This window comes from Vipera berus, assembly GCF_964194415.1.
Source record: "Vipera berus genome assembly, chromosome: 1".
Lineage (NCBI taxonomy): Eukaryota > Metazoa > Chordata > Lepidosauria > Squamata > Viperidae > Vipera > Vipera berus.
Genome location: NC_138202.1, coordinates 279,767,709 through 279,793,284, shown reverse-complemented (window position 1 = coordinate 279,793,284; position 25,576 = coordinate 279,767,709). Strand labels below are relative to the sequence as shown.

The window sequence follows — 25,576 nt, the reverse complement described above, 5'->3', positions numbered from 1 at the left end:
CACTACAATTGTTAAGTTAGTAACATAGTTGTTCAGTGAATCTAGCTTCCCCATTGACTTTGCTTGTCAGAAGCTCACAAAAGGTGAATGTATGATCTTGGAACACGGCAACCATCATAAATACGATCCAGTTGTCAAGCTTCTGAATTTTGATCATGTGATCCCAGGGATGCTATAACAGTTGTAGATGTGAAAAATGATCACTTTTTTCAGTGCCGTTGTAACTTCGAATGATCACTAAACAAATGGTTATAAGTGAAGAACTACCTATAGTAATGAGCGCTTCATGATTTGCCCAAGTAGTACCACTATTCTGTGAGCCTTATTAGATGCTAGTTAGCTTGTGGGTGCAAATCAAAATGTTATTGATCGCTTTTAAAGCCCTAGGTGGCTCAAGGTCTGGTAATCTCCCTAGTGCAGGGGTAGGCAACCTTGGCTCTTTTATGACTCGTGGACTTCAACTCCCAGAATTCCTGAGCCAGCTAGGCTCAGGAATTCTGGGAGTTGAAGTCCACAAGTCATAAAAGAGCCAAGGTTGCCTACCCCTGCCCTAGTGATTCTGCTGTTCTGATAAGACATGAGATGGGAGTCCCATCTCAAGAAACCTAAATCTAAAAGAGACCTTGACAGGGCTTCTCAACAATAGTGCCTCTCTAATGGAATACCTTGTCTTCATCTATAATAAAAACCACCACCTTGCTAATTTACTTTCCATAAAATACATGAAAAGCCTAACTATGAGAGACAACATTGCAGCAATAATACAATGGTATCTACCTCTCTTGGCCAGTACTATTCTAATGCATATTGTTTATTATTGTATTGCTTTTAAATCTTTCAGGTTTTTTTTGCTGCACATAGCATTCTGAGTCATTGGAAGTAAAACAACATGGGCGTGTTAGTGACAAATGAAATAAACATTTTGTTGCAATTCCATTGTGCCCTAAATTTTCTCTAATGATCTAAGATGGTCCCTTATGTGAGTTAAACTTCCATAGGGAATTTAATTACTTACCCAAATATTTATAAAGATCAGATATACAGTATATTATCATATGCAGTTGTACTTTGCTTCATGAAGAAAAAAGAAATTACACAAATACGAAACGTCGGACCCCCTTTTCCTTCCTCCACCTTCCAGCAAACATCTTATCCCCAGTGACTTTACAGGATTTTAGTGTTGCTACTCTGCATTTATATATTACACTTAAAAAAATATTTCCACTGCCAAATACAAACACCCAAAGTGTTTAGGACCCAGGTAAATGTTAGTATGAAGCAGGAATATTCTATATCCACATGTGCATATTTTATTTGGGTATAAGAGAGACGAGATGCAATGAATTTTCATTCTGCGGGCTTCCATTATGCTGGAGCCTACATCACTGTCTTATTAGACCAAGCAGAATGGAGCAGATTGTTTATTTTTGTTCAGCTGTGCTTTGGGCTATAACATCAGATGTAGCTCTAGAGTGACAAATTCTAATTGAAGTGTCACAGATTAAACAAGGGCACAAAGGAGCTTTTTTGCCCCCGTGGGACAGAAAAGATTCTGTCACTTTCTATTTGTTGCAGTCATTGCTTGCATAAGCCTGTGGATAAACAATCAAAGGAAAGCCACAGATTGCAATATTCAAAATACAGAATTTTCATACATTAGGACCCTCGTCCCAGCCCTGGGTCAAGCCACCACAACCTGTAGATTAAAAAAAATCTCAGCGTTGCTATTTCATGTAGTCCATTGCCTTGAGTGTTTTATACTGCTATACAATTGCACTTGAAACAATTCTGAATTCCGTTTAGATAGCATGATCTTCAGTTATGTCAGGTAATTTTTCCATAACATTATAATAGTAATATGGTGGTGGGTGGGTATGTCTTTTTAACTGCACAGATACAGCCGTGTTGCCATCACTGTAGGTGAGTTCTTCCTGCAAAATTTTTTTAAAAGGAACATCAGTCCTGAAAATCATAGATAGGCTTCCCGCTTTTGAAATATCTGGCACTTTAAAGTAAGTGAGCTGTTCTACAAAAGGCACCTGTATAAATAACTGGAGGAAACATGAAAGAGGGATGGTTTAGTCAGCTGAAGGGAATGACTTAAAGATCTAAGCAGAAGGCTTGAAAAACATCCCCGGCGTGATTGCGTTTTGTGCTTCTCAGTAGTAACCATACAGTATTCACTGTGAAGGGAAAGCTATGGGGGTTTATGGCTGACCTACCAACATACAGGTAGTGCTTATTTAGCGACTACCTCATTTAGCAACCTTTCCACGGTGATTAAAAAGTCACTTTACAGCCTTCGCAGGTTTGTAAAGCAAAGGAAAGCTGAAAAAAAGATAGTAAAATCAAAATGTTTCACTTGCCAACCGCCTTGCTTAATGACCGAGCGGCCAGTCCCAATTCTGGTAGCTAAGTGAAGTACATTTGTAGTGATTGCAATAGATGCTGGTCTTCAGTAGCTTGATGTTACTGTCTTCTCCTCTTAACAGAGGAGACTGGAACAGATGGGAAGGCCCTTGTTGCTCCTCCTTCATCCTAAAGCACCTTTCCCTGTACAGCACTGCAACCGCTGCAGCTTATGAATGCAAAATGCTGCACGCCTCTATTAACCTGATTGTTGCTACTATTCCATATATCTGCTCAATTCTTTTTAAAAGGGAAATGTCATAAATTACTGCTGCAACTGTACCAAACGTTGATAACCCAAATAATATTAAAATGATAGCAAATAATTTTAGTCCAGATTCTATAGCACCAATTATTTCTAGTGCAAGCTAGCCCTGGAAATATTATCATAAATTCAGGTTGAAATCACTGTTTTGTTTTTCCTTGACTTGTTTATTTAACATAGTTCTCTTATTGCATTTTGACATAGACATTTTTTTTGCACTTGCTATTCAGAGCTTAAAAGGTGATTATCAGCATCTTGAATTGTACTCAAAAAGAGACTAGCAGATATTGCAGCTTTCATAGAAGGTGTACAATATAGACAACAACATTTAATTAAATGAGGCTCCGTGATTCTTTCCCTTCAGGAATTTTAATTGGCCACTTAAATGGCTGGTAGTGGGTGCAGAGAGCTACCAACCAGTTACAATCATTTCTCATATTGTTCATAACATTAGTTGGAATGATACTCTAATTAAACTCATGAAGCACCATACCACTGTGTGCAAACCGCTGGTCAATTGATCCCTAAGTGAACAGAAGTGGCGATACTTTCTACGTGGAAGAAAATTAAATCAAATCTAAATGCATACAGATAGTCCTCAAATTGGGACCACCATTGAGCCCAAAGTTCCCGTGGTTAAGCGAGACAGTTGTCGAGTGAATTTTGCCCCATTTTGTGATCTTTTGCCAGAGATGTTAGGTAAATTACTGCAGTTGTTAGTTAGGAATAGGGTTATTAAGTGAATCTGGCTTCTCCATTGACTTTGCTTGTCAGAAGCTCGCAAGAGGTGGACGTATGATCCCGGAACATGGAAACCATCATAAATATGATCCAGTTGCCAAGCATCTGAATTTTGATTATCTGATCCCAGGGATGCTACAACAGATGTAAGTGTAAAAAAATAGTCATAAGTCACTTTTTTCAGTGCCATTGTAATTGGAATGGTCACTAAACAAATGGTGGTTAAGTCAAAGAGTACTTACTTGCCTAAAACTAAGGAAATGCTGCCTTATAGAACTCTTCTATTTTATAACATTCTTAAGTCTCTCACCATGCAATGCATGCTGAAGATATCCCCAATGATTTTCAATAATATTCAAATGTGAGGGTTGTGTATTATTATTATTATTATTATTATTATTATTATTATTATTATTATTATTATTATTATTATTATTATTATTATTATTATATAAATTTTTTGGATTGCCAACAAAGAATTAAAGGGAGACTAATATGGCCATTTCAAACTCATTTGTTCTCATCAGTCAGCCATACCCTTCTGAGATTCGAACCTGGGCTGATTGCACATTAGGCAAGTGTTCTAACCCTTAGGCCACAGGCTCTTTCTCGCTTTGTTAGCTGAGAGGCAAGGGAGATATGTGTTAAGTGTTTGTTAAGTATTTTAAAATACCTTGCTAGGCTTGCCCCATGTTTGGGGCCTATACACACACACACACACACACACACTGTGTGTGTTTGTGTGTGTGTATGTGTGTGTGTGTATATATATATATAATATATATATATATATATATATATATATATATATGGGACGCGGTGGCTCAGTGGGTTAGGACGCTGAGCTTGTCGATCAGATGGTCGGCAGTCTGGCGGGTCAAATCCCGAGTGCCGCGTAACAGAGTGAGCACCTGTTACTCGTCCCATACTCTCCAATTGGAGAGTATGCAAGCAAGCAACTCATATACATTTGGTGATGTAGCTTGAGTACTAAAGCATTTGCTTCTAATGTGACAAGACTCACTCCTTATTAGATGACTGTCAGTTATAAAGCCAGCTCACAAAACCAAGGACCTTTCCCCAAAAATCCTGGTAGCCTATCTGATACTATTTATAAAATCTGTGCTGCTTCACTGCTCTAATAATCATTTATGTCAGAATGCTTGGAGGTGATGGCTTTCTTAAAGGAGGAAACAGTGGATGTGTCATTGACTCATTTTTTTTTTTAAAAAAAGAATAGTCTAATTTTAAAGAGAGGAACCTGTTATCCTCTGTGGGGTTTTCTTTAGAGGCAAAGAAATGGCAGCGAGTGACATATTTGCAGAATCAATTTCACAGGAAGGGGGAACATAATCATTGCACTATTATATAATTAAAATATATGGTATATAGGCCGGAGATTGGCTCAGCCAATCTCAATGTATACATGGTTGTACTTTGACAATAAAGGTACATTCATTCAAACACCCCATGTGCCACTGTACTGGTCCAGCAGCTTTCAGATAATGAAGTCCCAACATCACTGCAGGATCATAACAACCCCATAATTCCTAGGGTAATAACCATCTGGTCATGACTCAGTGTGTAAGGGCTTCCCAAAGCTACTCATATGTGAAACTGGAGAGATATTTCAAATTTCTAGGAGATCCGATCAATGTTAGGAGTCAGCCTAAGGCAAAGGTGAGGAACGATTTTATTTTTGGAGCCAGAGCAACACTATGATTTTAAGAATCTAGCTCTGTTTGTTGAGTTGAAAGGGAAAATGAGTTAAGGGAGAAAGGCAGACAGGTGGGAAAATCATGAAAAGTAACAAGATTACAGTTAATTTTTTATGTGTTACTCTGATTTGGGTAATTTTTAAGCTATTAATATTGACTGTATATATCTTACAAATTATATGTCCTTATTAGAGGCACCAATAAAGGAAAATATTTGTAACTCAGGGTTGACATAAAGGTGCCTTGGTGCTCTCTGGGCACTGATGATGTTACTTAGTTTGGGTAATGAAATGTCTGTTTTCTTGCAGACGTTTCATTACCCAAATTAGGTAACATCATCAGTGCTAGTACTCATAATGTTATCTAGTTTGGGTAATGAAACCACTGCAAGAAAATAAACAAGCTCAGAGAGCACCATCATTATTAAAGGTTTTTTTTTATGATACAGTAGCAAGTAAAATGGCTCAGTGGGTTAGGACGCTGAGCTTGTCGATCAGAAGGTCGGCAGTTTGGCGGGTTGAATCCCGAGTGCCGCATAGCAGAGTGAGCGCCTGTTACTCGTCCCAGCTTCTGCCAACCTAGCAGTTCGAAAGCATGTAAAAATGCAAGTAGAAAAATAGGGACCACTACGGTGGGAAGGTAACAGCGTTCCGTGCGCCTTTGGTGTCTAGTCATGCCGGCCACATGACCACGGAAACGTCCTCGGACAAGCGCTGGCTCTTCGGCTTTGAAACGGAGATGAGCACCGGCCCCTAGAGTTGGAAACGACTAGCACACATGTGCGGGGGAAACTTTACCTTTACCTTTTTAGCAAGTAAAATAGTGGGTAGAATAGGTTATAATTTCTACCAACATACCTAAGTCAAAATGGGATCATGGGTTTAGTCTTTATAAAAGAAAAGTCTGAGATTTTTCTCAAAATTGAAATAAATCCTAAAGTTTAATAATGGTAAGATGTCTAATGCACCTATTAAAAAAATCCCTTGATTTACTTCATGCACAGGTAGTCCTTGACTTATGACCACAATTAAGCCCAAAATTTCTGTTGCTAAGTGAGACATTTGTTAAGTGAATTTTACTCCATTTAATGACCTTTCCTGCCTCAGTTGTTAAGTGAATCACTGCAATTGTTAAATTAGTGACATAGTTGTTAAGTGAGTGTCAGGACCCACCCCAAACCACGTCTTAGGAAGACAAAAACTCTTGGAGTCAGTTCTAGTCCAAAAGGAATCTTTACTAGGACATGCTTGGTTGTGGGAATACAAGACAGGACTTAGTATTGTTTTACAAATTGAAATTTTATAAAGGGTACCCAGTTCAACCCCCCTTCCCTCAACCCCATTTGGTCAGCCCCCATCCTTCTACTTCGTGTCAACCCTTTCGGGGGGGAAGGAACTTCAATTTTTTATGGTTATTGCCTTCTTCCTCTCCCCCTCCCTTTTGATCCCCCTAGTTCAAAAGGTTTCCTTGGTCTTTGAAATAACCTAAGGCAGGCTGAATCCACATATGCTCCTCCTTCCTCAGGAGATGGCAGAATCCGTATGGGGGGGATAATGTTTTAAACATACATTTATGAATGTGATATAAATGGATTCTGACATCGAGTCTGGCTTTCCATTGACTTCGCTTGTCAGATGTTCTCAAAAGATGATCACATGACCCTGGAACCCTGCAACCATCATAAATATGAACCAGTTACCAAGCATCCGAATTTTGATCATGAGGATGCTACAATACTGGTAAGTGTGAAAAATGGTCGCAACTCCATTTTATCAGTGCCATTGTAACTTTGAATGGTCACCAAAGGAAATGTTGTAAGTTGAGGACTTATTGGAAACCTTCTAGAGCAGACCTGTCAAACTCACGACATCATGTGACGTTGTGAGATGTATCGGGACTGTTTTGGCATTGCCGGCAATGGGGTGGGCGTGGCTTCCGGATGACACGTCCGGCCCGCAGGCTGGCAGTTTCATACCCTTTTTCTAGAGGTGCACAATAGTTCCAGCCATTTATTTCATCCTACAGTATCAGTTGAAAGAGTACCATTCAGCTGTTTGTTTATTTATTATGTTTAGAAACCAGAAACTCTGAGCAGTATACAGATAAAATGTTAAAAATTTATAAAATTTAAAAGCGTAGAAAATGAAAATTAAATTTTAAATAGGGCAAGAATAGTTAAAATATGACATTAAAAAATAATTAAAAAGTGGGGTGGGGGGCTGCTACTAGTTGGGAAGCTATACTACATCCATTTACAATAAGAACATAAGTAGAAGATATTGGTATAAATGCAACAGCCTGTCTGTTAGTTGGCCTAGGTCAGCTTCAGCTTATAACTCCTAAACTTTGGACCCTGCACTTGTTCTCTAAAGATTTCTAGATACAATAGAAAGTATGAGTTTAATTTCTAACTCTATATACAGCTTGGCTCTGAGGTACTTGTTGACCCATCCAGTTCATACATGTCAAGAGAAACTGCTGTTGATTTCCCAACTTTGAAAGGTGAGGGAAACTGAGGTTTGCAGATGGTTTGCAAATGGTTTCAGGTGCTGTTTCTCTCTCTCTCTCTCTCTCCCTCCCTCCCTCCCTCCCTCCCTCCCTCCCTCCCTCTCTCTCTCTCTCTCTCTCTCTCTCTCTCTCTCTCTCTCTCTCTCTCCTGTGTGTGTGTGTGTGTGTGTGTGTGTGTGTGTGTGTGTGTGTGTGTGTTCATGGAATAGCTTCTTTCTGGAAATCCAAGCCACCACTTGGTTCACTGTCCAGGTGTCAATAAAAATGTAATTGTTTCAGAGAGCTTTTGAGTGATGCCATCAGTTTTTTATTTTGATTTTGTGAATCAGTATATTGTGCTACTGTTTTCTTATTTTTTATGATTTAATTATTTTTTAAAAAAAATCTGCCATGGATGTTTTAATTGCCTTAATAATTGTTGTATGGTTATAATGTGAGTGATTGAGAGTATTTGATTACACTGAGTACAGATGTAATAAATAAACACATTTGTTAAGAAAGGTAGGAATCACATGTGCAATGTGTTCCCTCTTCAATATTCAAAGCTTTCAATCAGCCTTTCTCAACACTATCTCTACAAGATGTATTTAATAGCAGTCTTCAAAATGCAATATGGGTGTCACAGTCCAGCAGATTTAAGAACTGTCCTTTATGCTTTGCCCAAATATAAGAGAAATAAATGGATGGGAATAAACAGGATTTTCTTTTCCCCAAAGAGATAAAATCCTATTGAGAAAAGGAAGATCTATCTTTTCAAAGAGTTAGCAACCTGCTGCTTTCAAACTGAGGTTCCACAGCTATTTATTTGGCCTTTTCGGCTACCTGGCATTGGCTCAAACTCCATTAGCATAGAAAATCAAAAACTAAATTGTCAGCAGTTATAATGACTATGTCAACCTGGCTGGATTTATACGTGATGCAAAGCCATGATTTGTTGCAAGTGTGAATAACCCACAGTAGCTGGATTTTAGCTCTTGCTAAGCTAAAAAGTATAGCTCACAAAATTATAATAGTTGGGACTTATACAACATGCTAATTCAGTACAAAGCAAACTGCATGATGTTTTGCAGTATATAGTCCTAGGCAAATCTGATTGTTTAGATATTATTCTCCATAGATACACATCTTTCCTTGGCCCCTCAGGCACCACTCCAAATGGAGGACCTGGAATCACAAAGGTCTCAACCTCAGCAGGAGAACAAGGTAACAAAATGGCTTTAAGAAAGAAGCAAACATCTCTGGAAATAAAAAAATAGGGATTAGAAATCATAATAAAGCAAAAGTAGTGCTAGAAAAGTACACAAGTAACTTTCAAGAAATATAGAAAAATGTAATGCAAAGTAAACCAAACTACAAATGAAAAGAAGAATGGAAAGAAAGAGTGAAAGATACAGAGGAAAAGAAAAAAGTAGAGGAGGGAAGGATATAGTAAAAAAAAGTGAAAAGAAATATAAATAAGTGACTTCCAACTTTCATCACGTCTAAACAATTTTTATAACTCTTTAAACTCCTCTTACAGGGAGTGCAGAATCATTAGGCAAGTTGTATTTTTGAGGATTAATTTTATTATTGAACAACAACCATGTTCTCAATGAACCCAAAAAACTCATTAATATCAAAGCTGAATATTTTTGGAAGTAGTTTTTAGTTTGTTTTTAGTTATAGCTATTTTAGGGGGATATCTGTGTGTGCAGGTGACTATTACTGTGCATAATTATTAGGCAACTTAACAAAAAACAAATATATACCCATTTCAATTATTTATTTTTACCAGTGAAACCAATATAACATCTCAACATTCACAAATATACATTTCTGTCATTCAAAAACATAACAAAAACAAATCAGTGACCAATATAGCCACCTTTCTTTGCAAGGACACTCAAAAGCCTGCCATCCATGGATTCTGTCAGTGTTTTGATCTGTTCACCATCAACATTGCGTGCAGCAGCAACCACAGCCTCCCAGACACTGTTCAGAGAGGTGTACTGTTTTCCCTCCTTGTAAATCTCACATTTGATGATGGACCACAGGTTCTCAATGGGGTTCAGATCAGGTGAACAAGGAGGCCATGTCATTAGATTTCCTTCTTTTATACCCTTTCTTGCCAGCCACGCTGTGGAGTACTTGGACGCGTGTGATGGAGCATTGTCCTGCATGAAAATCATGTTTTTCTTGAAGGATGCAGACTTCTTCCTGTACCACTGCTTGAAGAAGGTGTCTTCCAGAAACTGGCAGTAGGACTGGGAGTTGAGCTTGACTCCATCCTCAACCCGCAAAGGCCCCACAAGCTCATCTTTGATGATACCAGCCCAAACCAGTACTCCACCTCCACCTTGCTGGCGTCTGAGTCGGACTGGAGCTCTCTGCCCTTTACCAATCCAGCCACGGGCCCATCCATCTGGCCCATCAAGACTCACTCTCATTTCATCAGTCCATAAAACCTTAGGAAAATCAGTCTTGAGATATTTCTTGGCCCAGTCTTGACGTTTCAGCTTGTGTGTCTTGTTCAGTGGTGGTCGTCTTTCAGCCTTTCTTACCTTGGCCATGTCTCTGAGTATTGCACACCTTGTGCTTTTGGGCACTCCAGTGATGTTGCAGCTCTGAAATATGGCCAAACTGGTGGCAAGTGGCATCTTGGCAGCTGCACGCTTGACTTTTCTCAGTTCATGGGCAGTTATTTTGCGCCTTGGTTTCTCCACACGCTTCTTGCGACCCTGTTGACTATTTTGAATGAAACGCTTGATTGTTCGATGATCACGCTTCAGAAGCTTTGCAATTTTAAGAGTGCTGCATCCCTCTGCAAGATATCTCACTATTTTTGACTTTTCTGAGCCTGTCAAGTCCTTCTTTTGACCCATTTTGCCAAAGGAAAGGAAGTTGCCTAATAATTATGCACACCTGATACAGGGTGTTGATGTCATTAGACCACACCCCTTCTCATTACAGAGATGCACATCACCTAATATGCTTACTTGGTAGTAGGCTTTCGAGCCTATACAGCTTGGAGTAAGACAACATGCATAAAGAGGATGATGTGGTCAAAATACTCATTTGCCTAATAATTCTGCACTCCCTGTATTTATTTATTTATTTATTTATTATTTAAATTTATATACCGCCCTATTCTCGTAGGACTCAGGGTGGTTTACAGGGAAAATTAAAATACATAACATAAAAATTAAAATCAGTTAAAACTATGATTAAATTACAGTCCCTGAAGTTAAACTAAAACCCAATTAAATTAAATTAGTTAAAACCCCTCAGTCTGGGCCAAACAGCTCGAAGAACCAGGTTTTCAAGTCCCGGCGAAATGAGCGAAGGTCGGGGGAAGTCCTGAGTTCCGTGGGAACTTAGTTTACACTAATGATATCTTCATCCCATATCCCATTTCTTATCTATAGATAAATCCATAAAATATCATATTTTCACTCCTCGAGTTAACAAAGCATCCATTAACGCAGGGATCCCCAACCCCCTCTCCGTGGACCAGTACCGGGCCACGGCATGCCAGCAACTGGTCTGAACAAACGAGCAAAGCCCCATCTGTGGTATGCTGGCAGCACATAAAACCATGCACTTTCTGGTCTGTGGAAAAACCTTTCTCCATGGAACCGGTCCCTGGTGCCCAAAAGGTTGGGGACCTCTGCATTAAAGGTTACCAGAAATAACAAAAAAAAATCTTATTTTAACTCTGATCAAATAAACCAACTTTATATAACTCTTTTTTAACTTCTAACTATCCTAATTTTTAGTCCAGTTTTTAAAATTACTTATCTTTGTTTTTTTCTTGCAAAAATTCAAACAAATCTGTTTCCCATGGGAAGGATTCTTTATAGTCAATTCAGAAGTCCTTTTTCCAAATTTATCTGGACCCTTCATCTATTTATAACTTTCTAATATCTTGTCTAGGTCTTTGCTCTTTATTTCATTCTTTTTTAAAAAAGAACCGAAACTTGTGATTATTTTTTTTAATATAATTAAAATTAAAAAGGATTGAACGTAAAGCACCTGGCATTTTCAGACTTGTTAATTGTAAGATGTCTGATAGCTTAAAAGTACTTAGCATGCAATTTCCAAACATGATTACAAAGGGAAACTTGTGACCTTAGTGTCTTTTAAAAGGCACTGATCACAATTGCTGGCAAGAGGCTTACTCCTATTATCTCTGTGTTTGGAACCCTCTGGGACCGCTGTCCTGCAATCTCCTTATGAGGAGCACTTTTTTAGAACACACGTGGTCCAGAGAGGTTCTGAAGAGCCTGTCTATTCACCAACATTTGTTCTTCTCAGCAGTCACAGATCTACCTTCAGACTGCCATTTCTCCTTCTGGAAGTCCCAAAGTCATGCAAACATTGGGTTAACCTTGTGCCAACTTAAAATGGAGTCAATCTTCACAAAGCAGTGAGTAATCAAGATAGCCGATGCCCATATTCAAAGATAGTTACAACAATTCAAATCTTTGGGGTAGAGTTCAGCATGGGTCATAACAAAAGTCCAATTATAAATTGATTGTTCTTATATTTGCCTAATGAAAGACAGGCTACTAAAGAGAATGGAAATTGTAAAAATCTAATGATTCCTTGAACTTTTTAACTTCCCGGGAATGGAGACACATTGTTATTAGATTATCTTTCCTGGCAATTTTATCACCTGGCCAGTTCCAAAGTTCCTCTTCTGTGTTTATTGTCAGAAAGAAAGCTTCTAATCATTGGCCAGACATTGGCATTTTCTTGGGAAATAAATTCTTTTTCATTGAATTAACAAGGAAAATCATATATTTCCTCACTCTATGGAGAGAAACATTTTGTATTGCTTATTAAAAAAATATGTGCTTGCTTTTATGCATACCCAAAGGGATCCCAGGGCAGTATAATAAAGTAACTTAAAATCCAAACTTAATCAGAAAGTTATCTAACAATCACATCAGTCTTAAAAATGCAGATTTATTACTTTTAAAATGCTTGTGCAAATAAGAGATTCAATACATAAATCTAACGGGTAAAAGAAAGAGAGGATGGGCAACATCAGCATATTTATTATTCCTTATTTCAGATTAACAGATAACCTTATCTATGCAGATTTCTAATGTGAATTCAGTCAAATAGATGAAAGACACCATCACAGTCCTCAGCATTAATACAACCCTTGCATGAATTTCTTGGGAAATTCAAGCAATCTGTTCATAGTGCATGGATCCATACTATCCGTAGTAGGAAAGGATCTAAAGATGGCACTTTTGTCACTCTATCATGGAATTACATTGTGAGGCCCTTAAATTTCCCCAGCATATAGTGTTCAGAGAAGATTCAGGCATTCCCATAACTTGTTTGATCAGTAGTCGAATTTTAAGGATTAATTTTGTAGTGAAGGAATAACAGCTGGGGACCAGAAAAGAAAAACAATCCAGAATGAGGTGAATTATAGTTTGCTCTGTTCTATGAGCCAAATCATGTTTGGGTCAATAAACTATGGTGAGCAGAAATCACGATATAGTTTTACTTGTGATTTACCACCTCAGTACGTAAAATAGCAAACAAAAATTGCAATCCAGAGCCAAAAAACAGAATAGTTAAAATACAGAGAACCAACAACAAACCAAATGGTAAATGGTCGGAAATAGGAAAGTAACCAAGTCAACTACACACAGAATGCCATGCATATTAGAATGTGGCCCATCTGGAGTATTTTGCATAATATATAAACCTAAATTCTGTAATAACACTAATTGGGTGGTTTCCCCCCAAAAGATTTCACAAAATATATTTGGACTTTATTGTTTATTTTTCATTTTAAAATGTGATAATCAAGACCTTATCCCAATGTCTCTATCAAATTTAAAGAGATGTCCTCCAAATGACAAAGGTCTTGCAAAAATTAATGCATTACAGCAGGGGTGTCAAACTCAATTTCATTGAGGGCCGCATCAGCATTGTGGTTGCCCTCATGGGGCCGGGTGGGTATGGCCAGGGTGGGCGTGGCCTACTGGGTGGGCATGGCTAGAGTGTGTATGGCCTACTGGGTGGGCGTGGCCAGCTCTACATCGTTCGCATCAAGGGTGCCTATGGGAGCCTGGGCAGGAGTGGGACAGATCTGAGGGTCTGGCAGAAGAAGGGACTCTGGGCCAGGGCCAAGGCAGTGGGGGCCGTTCCCTCACTGTTTCCAGGATGGCTTCGCGGGCCACATGAAACCACTTCGCGGGCCGGATCCGGCCCCCGGGCCTTGTGTTTGACATGTCTGCATTACAGAGTATTCAGTTCATTGTGTATGTTTTAGCTATTGGCCATATATAACAGAATAACAGAGTTCCCTTGGAAGTCTTCTAATCCAACCCCCTGCTCAAGCAGGAAACCCTATACCATTTCAGACAAATGGTTGTCTAAACTCTTCTTAAAAACCTCCAGTGTTGGAGCACCCATAACTTCCTGAGACAAGTTGCTCCACTGATTAATTGTTCAACTTGCGTTGCAGTTTCCTGATAACTAGCGCTGTCTGATTCAGATATCAACAAACCACTATAAAAGAAATTGTTAAGTAAACAATAAACAAATAAACATGAATATGACAGGCATGATGAAATAGCCAAAATTATCTACAAGAACCATTAGCATTACTTTAAGCAAAATTGGGAGTGCGGGAGTTAAAGTTGTATGTTACTTAGTGAAAAGCAGTGTCCTCTCCGTTTCTTTTAAAATTGGTACACTACTTTGAAAGCTTTTTGGTGTAGATTCAGATAAAGCATCTTTTTTCAGGCATGTATTACTGAGGTATGTTACTGATATTATTGCAGTCCTGCCTTTGGAAAAAAAATGGGTTTAATTTATCCTGCACTCACCTCATTCCACAGCCATAGGGGAAAGGTTCTTGGAAATGCAATTGTTTTCTTCCCAAGCAAACAGACTGAAAAAGAAACAGCTTTAGATATAGATAGGAGAAAAATACAGAAAACGTTATGGGGAAGCAGTTCAGAGAATTGTCCTGTGAAGACATATCAGAGAAAGTTTAGTAGTTGTGTAGTTTCATAGTCTGGTCATAGGACCTAAAGCACCACACACACCCCTAATAGGTATAATTTAGATACCTCAGAAACAAGGCTTCATAAATCTAACCCATCTTAAATTAACTGGCCCCTAGTATGCAGCCAGTGTCAATAATTTAAGAACCAAGTCTTAAATGGAATTTTAAAGTCTTAATAGAGTAGCTATTACACGGGCATCTTTAAGATGTATGTCAAAACCTGCAAGATGACAAGTGTGATGTCATGATTGAAATCCGACCTCTTTTGCAAATGTGTGTGGCAGTTATACAGATACAAATGGGCCAAGACCTGCTATATCATTGTGAGCAAATTCAGCAGCTCCATCAGCCATTATCTCATGTTCTGCTTGTAGCCTTCCTAAAGTATCTGTCTGGCTATTGTCAGAAATGCAGTGCTGGTCTGATCCAGCAAAATGTTTGTTGTTTTGTTTCTTTGCTTTACAGATGTGAAATTCCATTTTTGCAAGGGACACAGTTCATAAGGAATATTTAAATGTCATCTGAAAGTTAAAGTAAAATTGTGCTATTTTGTTTAAGGAAAGGAAATTGGAGTTTTCAGATCATGAAGAATGTTTTCTTTGTGTTCCATTTTTATTTTAAAGTGATAATTATAAACCAGGTTTTACAGGGAATCAAAGTGGTGAGAAATATGCTTTTCATTCAGTATCACCTACAGCTGTAAAATATAATTAAGCCTAATGAACTGTTGCTGCACCTCATGCTGTAAAGATTTTAAAACAAATATAAATGCCACAAGTTGCATTATTTTCCAATTTAAAACAAAAAAAAAGTTTTGTTGATTTAACAATGGACCTTCTAAAACAAACACTTGAAAACGATAGATATGTATCAGACCCTTTATCTCAACTGAGGATACAATCCTGAAATAATTTAGCCCTTGAAAAGACCTGGTGATTCCACTACAGGATGCACATACTTTTTTATCATGATAGTGTCCCAAAGGAATCACTGTAGTTATTCTGCATATTTTTCAAACCAATGAACATTGAATACATATTTACTAGGTCCTGAGCTGGAGAACTATTCTTGAATCCAGGTTAGTTCTCTGGAATCCACTTAACACATGTGAGCAACAATTCAGAAAGAAAGGAGAGATGCTGATCCCTTTTTTTCTTCTTCAAAAAGCTCATCCTGATGTCTCCTTGCACTTGCAGTACTGTGATCTCATCATTTGAAGATCCTCTCCAGTTAATAATATCACATTTTCTCTTGAAGGAAGAAAGGATAGGTCTTCCATCATTTGGTAGCATCATTTGCCCATTTATGATCACATCAAATGTTATAAATTGTAATAAATGGTGCAAAATTGAAGTTGTACAAACAACTCTAAAGAAATATTCATCTCTTAGTTTTTCTGAGGTCTTTGTATAAGTTTCTTTCTGGCCAAAAAGAGTAATTCCATCTTCTGTTTTCCTACAAAAAAAATTAACCTTTCTCCCCCCCACCCCTACTGTTCATTTTGCCTGTGGTCTTTTAATGCTGTTTGAGTTGTTTGAGGCTGAACACTATCAGCAAGAGACGGAAGACACATGACAGGGACCGTTAAAAAGTAGATGCAATTTTCAGGTATGCACTTCCAGCCTTGAAGCCCATAGTAGTTTCTTGGCTAGAATATTCTACAAAGAGGATGTATCCACTGTTATGTATATAGGGGATGTTACACAGACATAAGCCACTGACACCACCAGGTGGCAGAGTGCCCTGTCCAGATTGGCAGGGTAGTCTGTGGCGGGAAATCCAGACAATGGGATTGGTTCCAAAGTATACTTGGCTAGGTATATAAGTGGGGCAGTTACCCCTTTGTTCGCCCAGTCTGTGCTACATCAATAAAGTGTTGGAATGCTGAACCCCAGTGTCCTGAGTCATCCATCTTGGCCATGCGGTCCAGAGCCCACGATATAACACTGGCGACAAAGGTGGGATGCTGTTTCAAACTGAGCTGAAGTCACAAGGAAGGTGGAAAGGCAAATCTTTCCCAAGGAACCTTCGTATTGCTGAAACACTCAGAAGCAGGAAAGGTAAACTTTCTGAAACTTTTTCCTAATGAAGCAGCATTCTAGGACATTTTGTCCTTACCTGGTTTCATCAGGTACCTGCAGTTATTATGACCAGTTTTAGATTTTATGTGATTCACGCCGTTCTACTTAGAATTGAACTCATGTCATTTTATTTTATATAGCACACCAAACTTATGAATTTTTAACAACCCCAGTTGTCAAAGGTTTACAGAAAGAGACCATTTGTGCATGGTATATATATCTTTGTTATTTGATCTCCCAGTTTTCTCTTGCTAATAATAAAGTTTATTATGTGATAAAATTAACTTATTCACCTCCGTATGAAAATATCAATAATTCTTTGTGATATTATGTGGAAATAACTTTGGGACACAGGTGGAAGAGCTGCCGACTAGTCCATGGTCAGACAAAAGGCAGCTGAGCCCACAGAAGGAATGTTGAAATAGCAAACACCTCCCTAGTGTCTTGCACTGTAAAGGTGAGGCGGGGGGGGGGGGGAGGAGATGTATTTTGAGACTTGCAAGAGTCTGCTAATATAAACTTACAATAAAGTTAGAGCTAGTGCTTCTGGGTATAGATTGCAATATCAATCTTGCAAGCTGAAGATTGGGTTTATCATTCTGAAATTATTTATTTATTTTATAATAGTAGTCAATAGTCGTCTTCCTTTATAGGCTGTCCCTTTTTTTGTCGTGACCATACACGACAGATCAGAGAAAAGGTTACTTAGATAGCACTTTAAGAAGCAATAGTCCTCTATTCTCTGAACATATATACATCACCACAGTGTATTTTTCTCTTTAAAAGAAAAAGCAGTATAGGTTAGTTTGTAACTGTTGTAAGCACTTTTTCATCTCCTATTTCTGATTATATCGCAGAAGGCACTCGTTCAAATTTATAACACCCATGCTCTATTTTTAGCAAGATATCTCACAATTTGTGGCTTGCCACAAAATGCAGTTTCACAGATTTAAGCTGTAGTTCTTTGTCTTTCTTAATCAGAAGCAATCCCAGATTGCAGCTTTTGAATAATTCATTGTGAGATAGTAATGGGGAAAAAAGGGGACATAATTTTGAGCTGCCCCTTCTGTGTGAAATATAGCTGCCATTTGGGGAATTTGGTGTTGATTTGATTCTAGTGTGATCTGAAACTGAATCAGACATTCTGGGGAAGGTATACAGTAAGTCTTCATTGATTTATACAACTTTAGAATGAATGTGGGAAATTATACATTTCAAAGTCCTATGTGACAAAACCATTATCTGAGTCGCGAGCATCTATATAAATTGATTAAAGGGATAAAAAACGAAGCACCTTGAAGCTTATTTTCAGGGTGGCCAATGTAATTCTGTTCATATTTTGGAGCAGAACAGATAACATAAATTTAAACTGCACATAGATGGGGAAATCTAAATTTCTCCTGTCCCTATGCTCCCCTGGAAATAATATATAAGTCCAAATATTTGCTTATGAGAAGAATCTGAGAATCCTGGTAGACCACAGATTAAGCATGAGCCAGCAGCATGGTGCAACTGGCAAAAAGAACCAGTGCAATTTGGGGTTGCATAAATAGAGGTATTGAGCTTAAATGGACTCCAGAAGATGGTAGAGGACAGGAAGGCCTGGAGGAATGTTGTTCATAGGGTCGCGATGGGTCAGACAGGACTTCGCAGCTAACAACAACAAAAATAGAGGTATAATGTTGAGATCAGAACAAGCGACACTTTTACTTCACACAGTTAGACCATATCTCAAATGATGTGTCCAGTTCTGTTTGTCACTGTAGAACAGACATGTCAAACACAAGGCCCAGGGGCCGGATCTGGCCCGTGAAGTGGTTTCATGTGGCCTGCGAAGCCATCCTGGAAACAGTGAGGGAACGGCCCCCACTGCCTTGGCCCTGGCCCAGAGACCCTCCTTCTGCCAGAGACCCTCAGATCTGTCCCACTCCTGCCCAGGCCCCCATAGGCACCCTTGATGCGAACGATGTAGAGCTGGCCATGCCCACCCAGTAGGCCATACGCACTCTAGCCACACCCACCCAGTAGGCCACGCCACCCAGGCCATACCCACCCGGGCCCCTGAGGGTAACCGCAATGCTGATGCGGCCCTCAATGAAATTGAGTTTGACACCCCTGCTGTAGAAGAAGGAAACTGATTAACTGGAAAGAATACAAAAAAGTGCGACAAAGACAGTGAATGGATTGGAAGCTATATCCTACAAAAAACAATTAAAGGAACTGGTATGTTTAGCCTAAAGAAGAAAAGCAATCTCTTAACACTTGAGGGGCTGTCACAAGGAAGATGGTCTGGATTTATTTTCCCTAGGTTCAGTGGTAGAACAAGTCAGTGGGTAGAAGCATAAGAGAGCAAGAGAGAGTTGAACTAGGCAGGATTTCCTGATTGTGAGAACAATTAAGCAGTGGAACAGCCTACTATAACTGGACGTTTTCGAACAAAGGTTGAACAGTCATTTGTCTTCCAACACTGGATTCTGCTTCTCTGCTTCTTCCCTTCTGTATTTCTTTTTATAATTATGCCTCTCATCTTTCATCCCTCTAGGGTTCCTGTTCCTTTGGCTATTATTCAATTATTGACTGACAGCGAGAAAGTACATTTAGAATTTTTCTTTGACCATTCAGGGACTCTTAACGGACATTTGCCCTATTCATTAGAGGTAGTAGGAAGTAGGCTTATCTCCCTCTCACTAACATTTGATGGCACACTATCCATCCATACTCCTTGAAAAATGAATATTAAGTCGACTTCCTTTTTAAGAAATTAAGCATTGCTGCTTCTACACAAGGACAATTTCAACTTCCTACTCTATCATTTTAGTGGTTAGAAAGCAGGGACAGCTACATAATTTGCATTCTACTTAGGATCCAAAATGGGACTTTCTTTTCCCCTCAGCTAGATTTCTTCAGGTATGCATTAGGAAGTTAAAAAAATAAAAAAGCTACTGTATTGCACTATACTATACTACATTACACTACTGGAATCATAATTTATTAATTATTATATGTTCTCCACTACTAGTGTTAATTTTTCTAATTGTTTTTAAATAGAGGTAGGCCAAATGTTTTGCATGTAAAGATTTTGAGCTTCAAAATCTTGCTCTTACTCATCCCTGAAATGCTCCAAGTTCAAATAGAGCATTTTAGGAAATTTCCATAATTGTCACAACAGTATCATAATAGGAGAGTTCAAACAACTATTATCAAATCCAGACAGCGGGGGGTCTCACGTTCAAAACATTTTGCAAAATTGTACTCTTCAGACTTTTGAGTTATATTATCTTCTTTCTAGAGCAGGGCTTTTCAACCAGTGGTACAGGTACCACCTGTGGTACATTGGCACCCATCAGGTGGTACGCAACCACCCAAGAAAAGTGGTAGCGGGGGAGGGGAATGAGCTGAACCAGTGGCAGCACCGCACAATCCTAAGCAAGAGATGGATGGACCTAGGCAACTGGTGGTACTTGGATGTTGGTACAATGGGTGAAAAGGTTGAGAAGACAGAATCCCTTCATTATATTTTATGATCATTCCAAAGGTGCTTGTCTGCATTTGTTGCTTTCTTTTACTCAATGGCCTTTTGAAGTAAGAAAAAAAATGTAGATTCTTTCTATTCTAAAGCAGTTAAGTATATGAAATAATGGAAATATTAGTCAGGTAGATAGCAATAGTTAGCTACATATACAGTAAGTAGCAGGATTGTGAAAGGAAAGGTAATAAAAAGGATTAAATCATCCCTCTGAATTTGTTGCTCAAAGCACTGAGATGTCTCAGAATAATTGCTTTCAGGGCTCTCCAAGGTATTTGAATATGGATATGCACAGATAGAAGACACTTCCATCCTATAGAGGATGCTTTCATCCTATAGAGGATGCTTCTATAGGATGGAAGTGTCTTCTATTTGTCCATATCCACAGATGGGGATGCTTTAACTGCTTTGTAAAAATGCTCTTTCAAAGCTTTTGCCTAGACCGGGGGTTTCCAGCTGGGGGTGCTCGCACCCCCTAGGGGTGTGAGATGATATTCCAGGGGGTGTAAAAATTGGGTTTTCAAAATTATAGTGTATATGCATAATTCGTTGCCATTATTTTGAACTTTTGTAAGGGGTGCGAGAATATATCAGAAGCGTTCTAGGGATGCAGAGTATAGAAAAGTTTGGGAACCGCTGGCCTAGTTTAATACTGAGATATAAAAGCATAGTGGTTAATACAATAGGCTAAAAACTGTGAATTCTAGTCCTGCTTTAGCCATGAAACCAGCTGGGTGACTTTGGGCCAGTCATACTCTCTCAGCGGTATGAAGAAGGCACATACAAAAGCAAACCACTTCAGGAAATTCTTGCTATGAAAACTGGAAGTATTAATCCAGGCAGTCACCAAGGCACAAAAAGAAAGTATAGCCATAGAGTGATGCAAATAAAATATGAGCTTCTGCTATTATTTTGCTAGTTGTCTACTTTTATAGAAAATATATTAAAATGTCCCTACAGTATAGGTAACTTGGTGATAATAGGTGTGATTTTGGAGCTGTGAGTGTGTGTGTGAAAATAGCTTCCTTGTTGTTTTTTTAAAGTTTGGATTTCTTTGTTCATTTGCAGATCTATTTCCAATAGTGTGTCTCTTTTTGAAATGTACTTAGAAATCTCTTGTGGATGTTAACAAATAAAATTGTTTTGGAAGAATACAGAGATCCATCCAAAATTGAAAATAATTTTGTGGTGCCTATATAGAAAGCTTTTGAAGCTAGAAGAAGATTGCTAAAAGTAATAAAAATGTGCTAATCGGAAACTCTTGGGCATTTTATAATAAATACACTATTCTTGACTGATGGATGAACAGCCGTGTATTTCTTTATTCTATAGCAACAGACTCTGGCTGTCTATTACTGCCTCTGTGAAAATAATTCCTAGGAGATATATGCCTCTTTTTTTATTATTATTTGGTTACGATATTTCATAGAAGTGAGAGAAATCCTATTGTCACCTGCAAATGACCCTAGGGATTTTCATAAATTCGAGCATTTCCACCATGGATCTCTCCAGTAGATATCTACTGGCTTTAGCTACATTTGAGAAATGTCAAGAGCGGTGCCAGTTTGCTTGTCTTTAATGAAAAGACTGATCGATGGGGCATTCTCCTTAACCTTAGGTTGCTTAGCCTTGCTTGCCTCTTTCCCAGAATTGAAGGCTATGAAATAATAGAAAAGAAAGCTAAGCCAAGTTTCTCATAAGCAGGTAGCAAAAGATGTATCTTTTCATCTCTATTGTGCCTCCAAATAACTCCTCATGCTGAACAGAATTCTCGGTCACTGGGCTGACTCTCAATACATAAATAATACCTATCCTAAGATTTTAGATATACTCAAAACAATCTATTTCCCACTGGGGCTTTTATCTAAACAAGATCAGTCTTCATATCTTTCTTTTGTCAGGATTCTGCTGCAACCAATCTGATTGGTATTATCCACAACTTGCTGTGACTCAGCTAGAGGCAAGTGTAAAAAGAACGTATGTAATTAATCATGCTTCCCATCATAACGACTTTTGCCGTGCTTCCCAAAACTTTGTGTTTATAAAAGTAAAGAAGGCTATATTCACATCCTCCTGCCCCATCCCTACCCAGTGGCTTTGTGATGCCCAGGAATGATGGACAATTAAGTGTCAAATTTGCTTGATATTAAAATAATTTCATTTTAAGAATCTAGGAAAAAATCATATTATTTTTCAGTATGCTTAGAATATGGCTAAAAGAACCCAGTAGATGTTTTGTTTTGCTCTGGATGGCTAAAATTCAGTTAAAATCCTTAGACAAGTAGATCCTCAGTGTCTGGAGCTTGTGGAGTGTAATTGTGACCCACAGTAAGTACTGCATGGCTTGGATCAATGATCTCTGAGAGAATCCAGAGATTATTTTTAGAGCCCAGCACCCAGGCTGCATAGGCTTTTCTGCAAGGCAACTGCAAATCTGTTTAGGGATGGGGTCTTGAATCATTTTTTAAATCATTTATAGGAGATGTTTGAAGGTTCTCTGTCTGAGCAAAAGAAAATTCTGATGGATCCAAAGGTACCTCCTACCAGCTAAGCAAATATAGGATTAAAGTTTTGGTTCTTTGCAGCCATGCTATAAATGACTTCCTAAAACTATACAACAGTGATGCATCAGCTGGTAGACAACCCAGGATATCTTCATGCATCTGTCACTAGCCTGCACCTGTGATTTTGGCAATCATGCATTATATGGGTCTGAGCAAAAGAAAATTCTAATGGATCCAAAGGTACCTCCTACCAGCTAAGCAAATATAGGATTAGAGTTTTGGTTCTTTGCAGCCATGCTCTAAATGACTTCCTAAAACTATACAACAGTGATGCATCAGCTAGCTGGTAGACAACCCAGGATATCTTCATGCATCTTCTTGACAATGCATGTAGTGTATATTATATTATACATGTGCTTCTATGGCATCCAAAAGTCATAGCAGATCATGAGATATGACATATTCAATATGCATATGTTACCAGTTATATATCACCATCCTGAGCCAGGCAGGATGGACCTGGGGTTTTTAGAGTTTGGATGGTAAAACAGGTCTAGATTGAATCCCATTGTGTCAATGGCTGCAGGTTAGAAAGGTACCTAACCCTGGAAAGTAATCCATTTGTTATTCCCAAAAGATGTGCTGTTATGGAGAGAGTATCTATGGAGTTTCTCAGTCGTCCAGGTCATAGTTGTCCAAAGATGCTTTTTCACAAGGCAACTTGACTTTCGGATTTTTTCTTTGAAGACTTTTCGCTTCAAAGAGTGCAGCAGTCCATCTGCATTTAAAAGACAAAGGCTACTCTTTTGAAGACAGCAAAGTCCACATTTTGGACAGAGAGGACCACGGGTTTGAAAGAGGGTTCAGAGAGGCCATCTATATCAAAATTGAACAGCCCTCTCTCAATAGCGGGGGAGGGATACTACATCATCTAGCTCCAGTCTACAACACAGTCCTTTCAACAGTTCCAAGAAGGCTCCACACCCCTTTGCACTACTCAGGTGACCCTGATGACATAGATAAACCTCCAGATGGCCTGAATGACTCTCTAAAAGAATGCAAATGGCCAGCTGTCTGCAAGGAGTATAAATCCTTCCATTCCGCACCATCCACTCAGAGCTGAAGAAGCTTCTTGGATGAGAAGCGAAACGTCTTTAAAGGAAAAACGAGAAAGTTCAGTTGCTTCATGAAAAAATTATGGAGAGACCTGATTATAGACTGACAAACTATGGGTCCTCCTGGGCTCACAATTACCTGTTGTGTGCTAGTTGAGACATTTCTGGAATAAGAGGCTCTGCCCATGGGCACCCTTTCTTTTCTCACCCTATTATCAATCACTGTATGTCAGGATCCTTTTAAAGGTCACTCAGAACCTTCATCTGATTCAGAAGATAATTATGAGCATATTGACATTTGCTCTGCAATACCTCTACCATGAGAGATGTGTTTGGCTGCTGGTCAGCTTAAAGTACATTTCAAGTATGTTATTGCCCTACTTGGCTCAAGGGCTGTATATCTCTGAGTTGCAACTGTCTGCTTGGTGAGATCAATGAGAGGAAGCCTGCTGATAGTCCGGCCACTGAGGAATTGCCCTCTGCAGGGTCCCTGTGATTGAACCTTCTTTGTGATGGTTCCTTCCTTTGAAATAGCCTTCCTTATTAAAGCTGTGAACAGAGATGAACAAAAATTGTAGTACCCCTGAATGGTGGTACATCTGGTTAGCTATAATTTTTTTTTGATGAATGGAATTTGCTATTAATACTTAATCCTACTTTTACCAGTATATCTAAGCTACTCAAGAGTCTTTGGAAATGGAACAGCATATAAATGAAAGTCAATAAATAGAGCAACATATAAACAGAAGTAAATAAATAAATTGAGATAAAATAAAATGGGGAATACAGGAATTAAATATTTACCAACACTATTTTTAGGAATGTTTTCCCCTTTTTTTACATTTATAATTAATATTTTTATTTATTTATTTATTAAATTTGTATACCACCCATCTCTCTAGCAAGTGACTCTAGGCAGCTTGCAATACCATAAATAACAGGATAAAACAATTACAGAATTACATTACACTAAAACATTGGATATTAAAAGTTAAAACACTAAAATTAATATTAAAATGGATAAAAAGAATGAATGTATAGACAGGATGGAGGTGAACTGTTCCAATATAATGAAGTTATTAAGCTCAAATAGTTATACTTCTTTTCAATATCCTAAAAACAACAAAATGTACTTTGCTTGGTATGGTTTATCTTTTATACATGTTATATTGATCCATAATTGTATAACTTCAGTCACTGTCTCTCCGTTTATTGATATTATTCCTTTGTTTTTAAAAATAAAATATTTCAAAATGTTATTTATTTTTTCCAATATTTGAATGAATCCTTAAATAGTATACTGAAAGCTTGTTCTATGTACCTGTGTAACCTCAAGACAAATGTTTCATGCAGCATTACCTATAAAAGGGTTCTATTAAGAAATGCAATATTAGATGTTTTCTCATATTATTGACAATTTACATCACTTGCCAAGAGAATGATCCATATGTTCCATAATTTATTGTTTACTTTTAAATCATTATTGAACTTTTTATACAATATTGCCATAGTGTCTGAAAAAGAAGTGAGATTGCTCGGAAAGTTTGGTTTTTTTCAGAGGAATTGAAATTAATTGCTTTTCACATTGTTATGAGACACGGTTTCCGTTCAGGTAATTTAACACAACTTCAGATCTGAATTTTTCTAAATTGTAAAATAATTCTTGTTCAACTATTTTATAGAAAAAAAGA

General features: G+C 38.3%; 1 protein-coding gene across 2 annotated transcripts in view; it reads left to right on the top strand.

The window, feature by feature from the left end:
- PRKN (parkin RBR E3 ubiquitin protein ligase) overlaps window positions 1–25,576 on the top strand; it is a 740,731-nt gene that overhangs the window by 481,568 nt on the left and 233,587 nt on the right. The window lies entirely within an intron of this gene.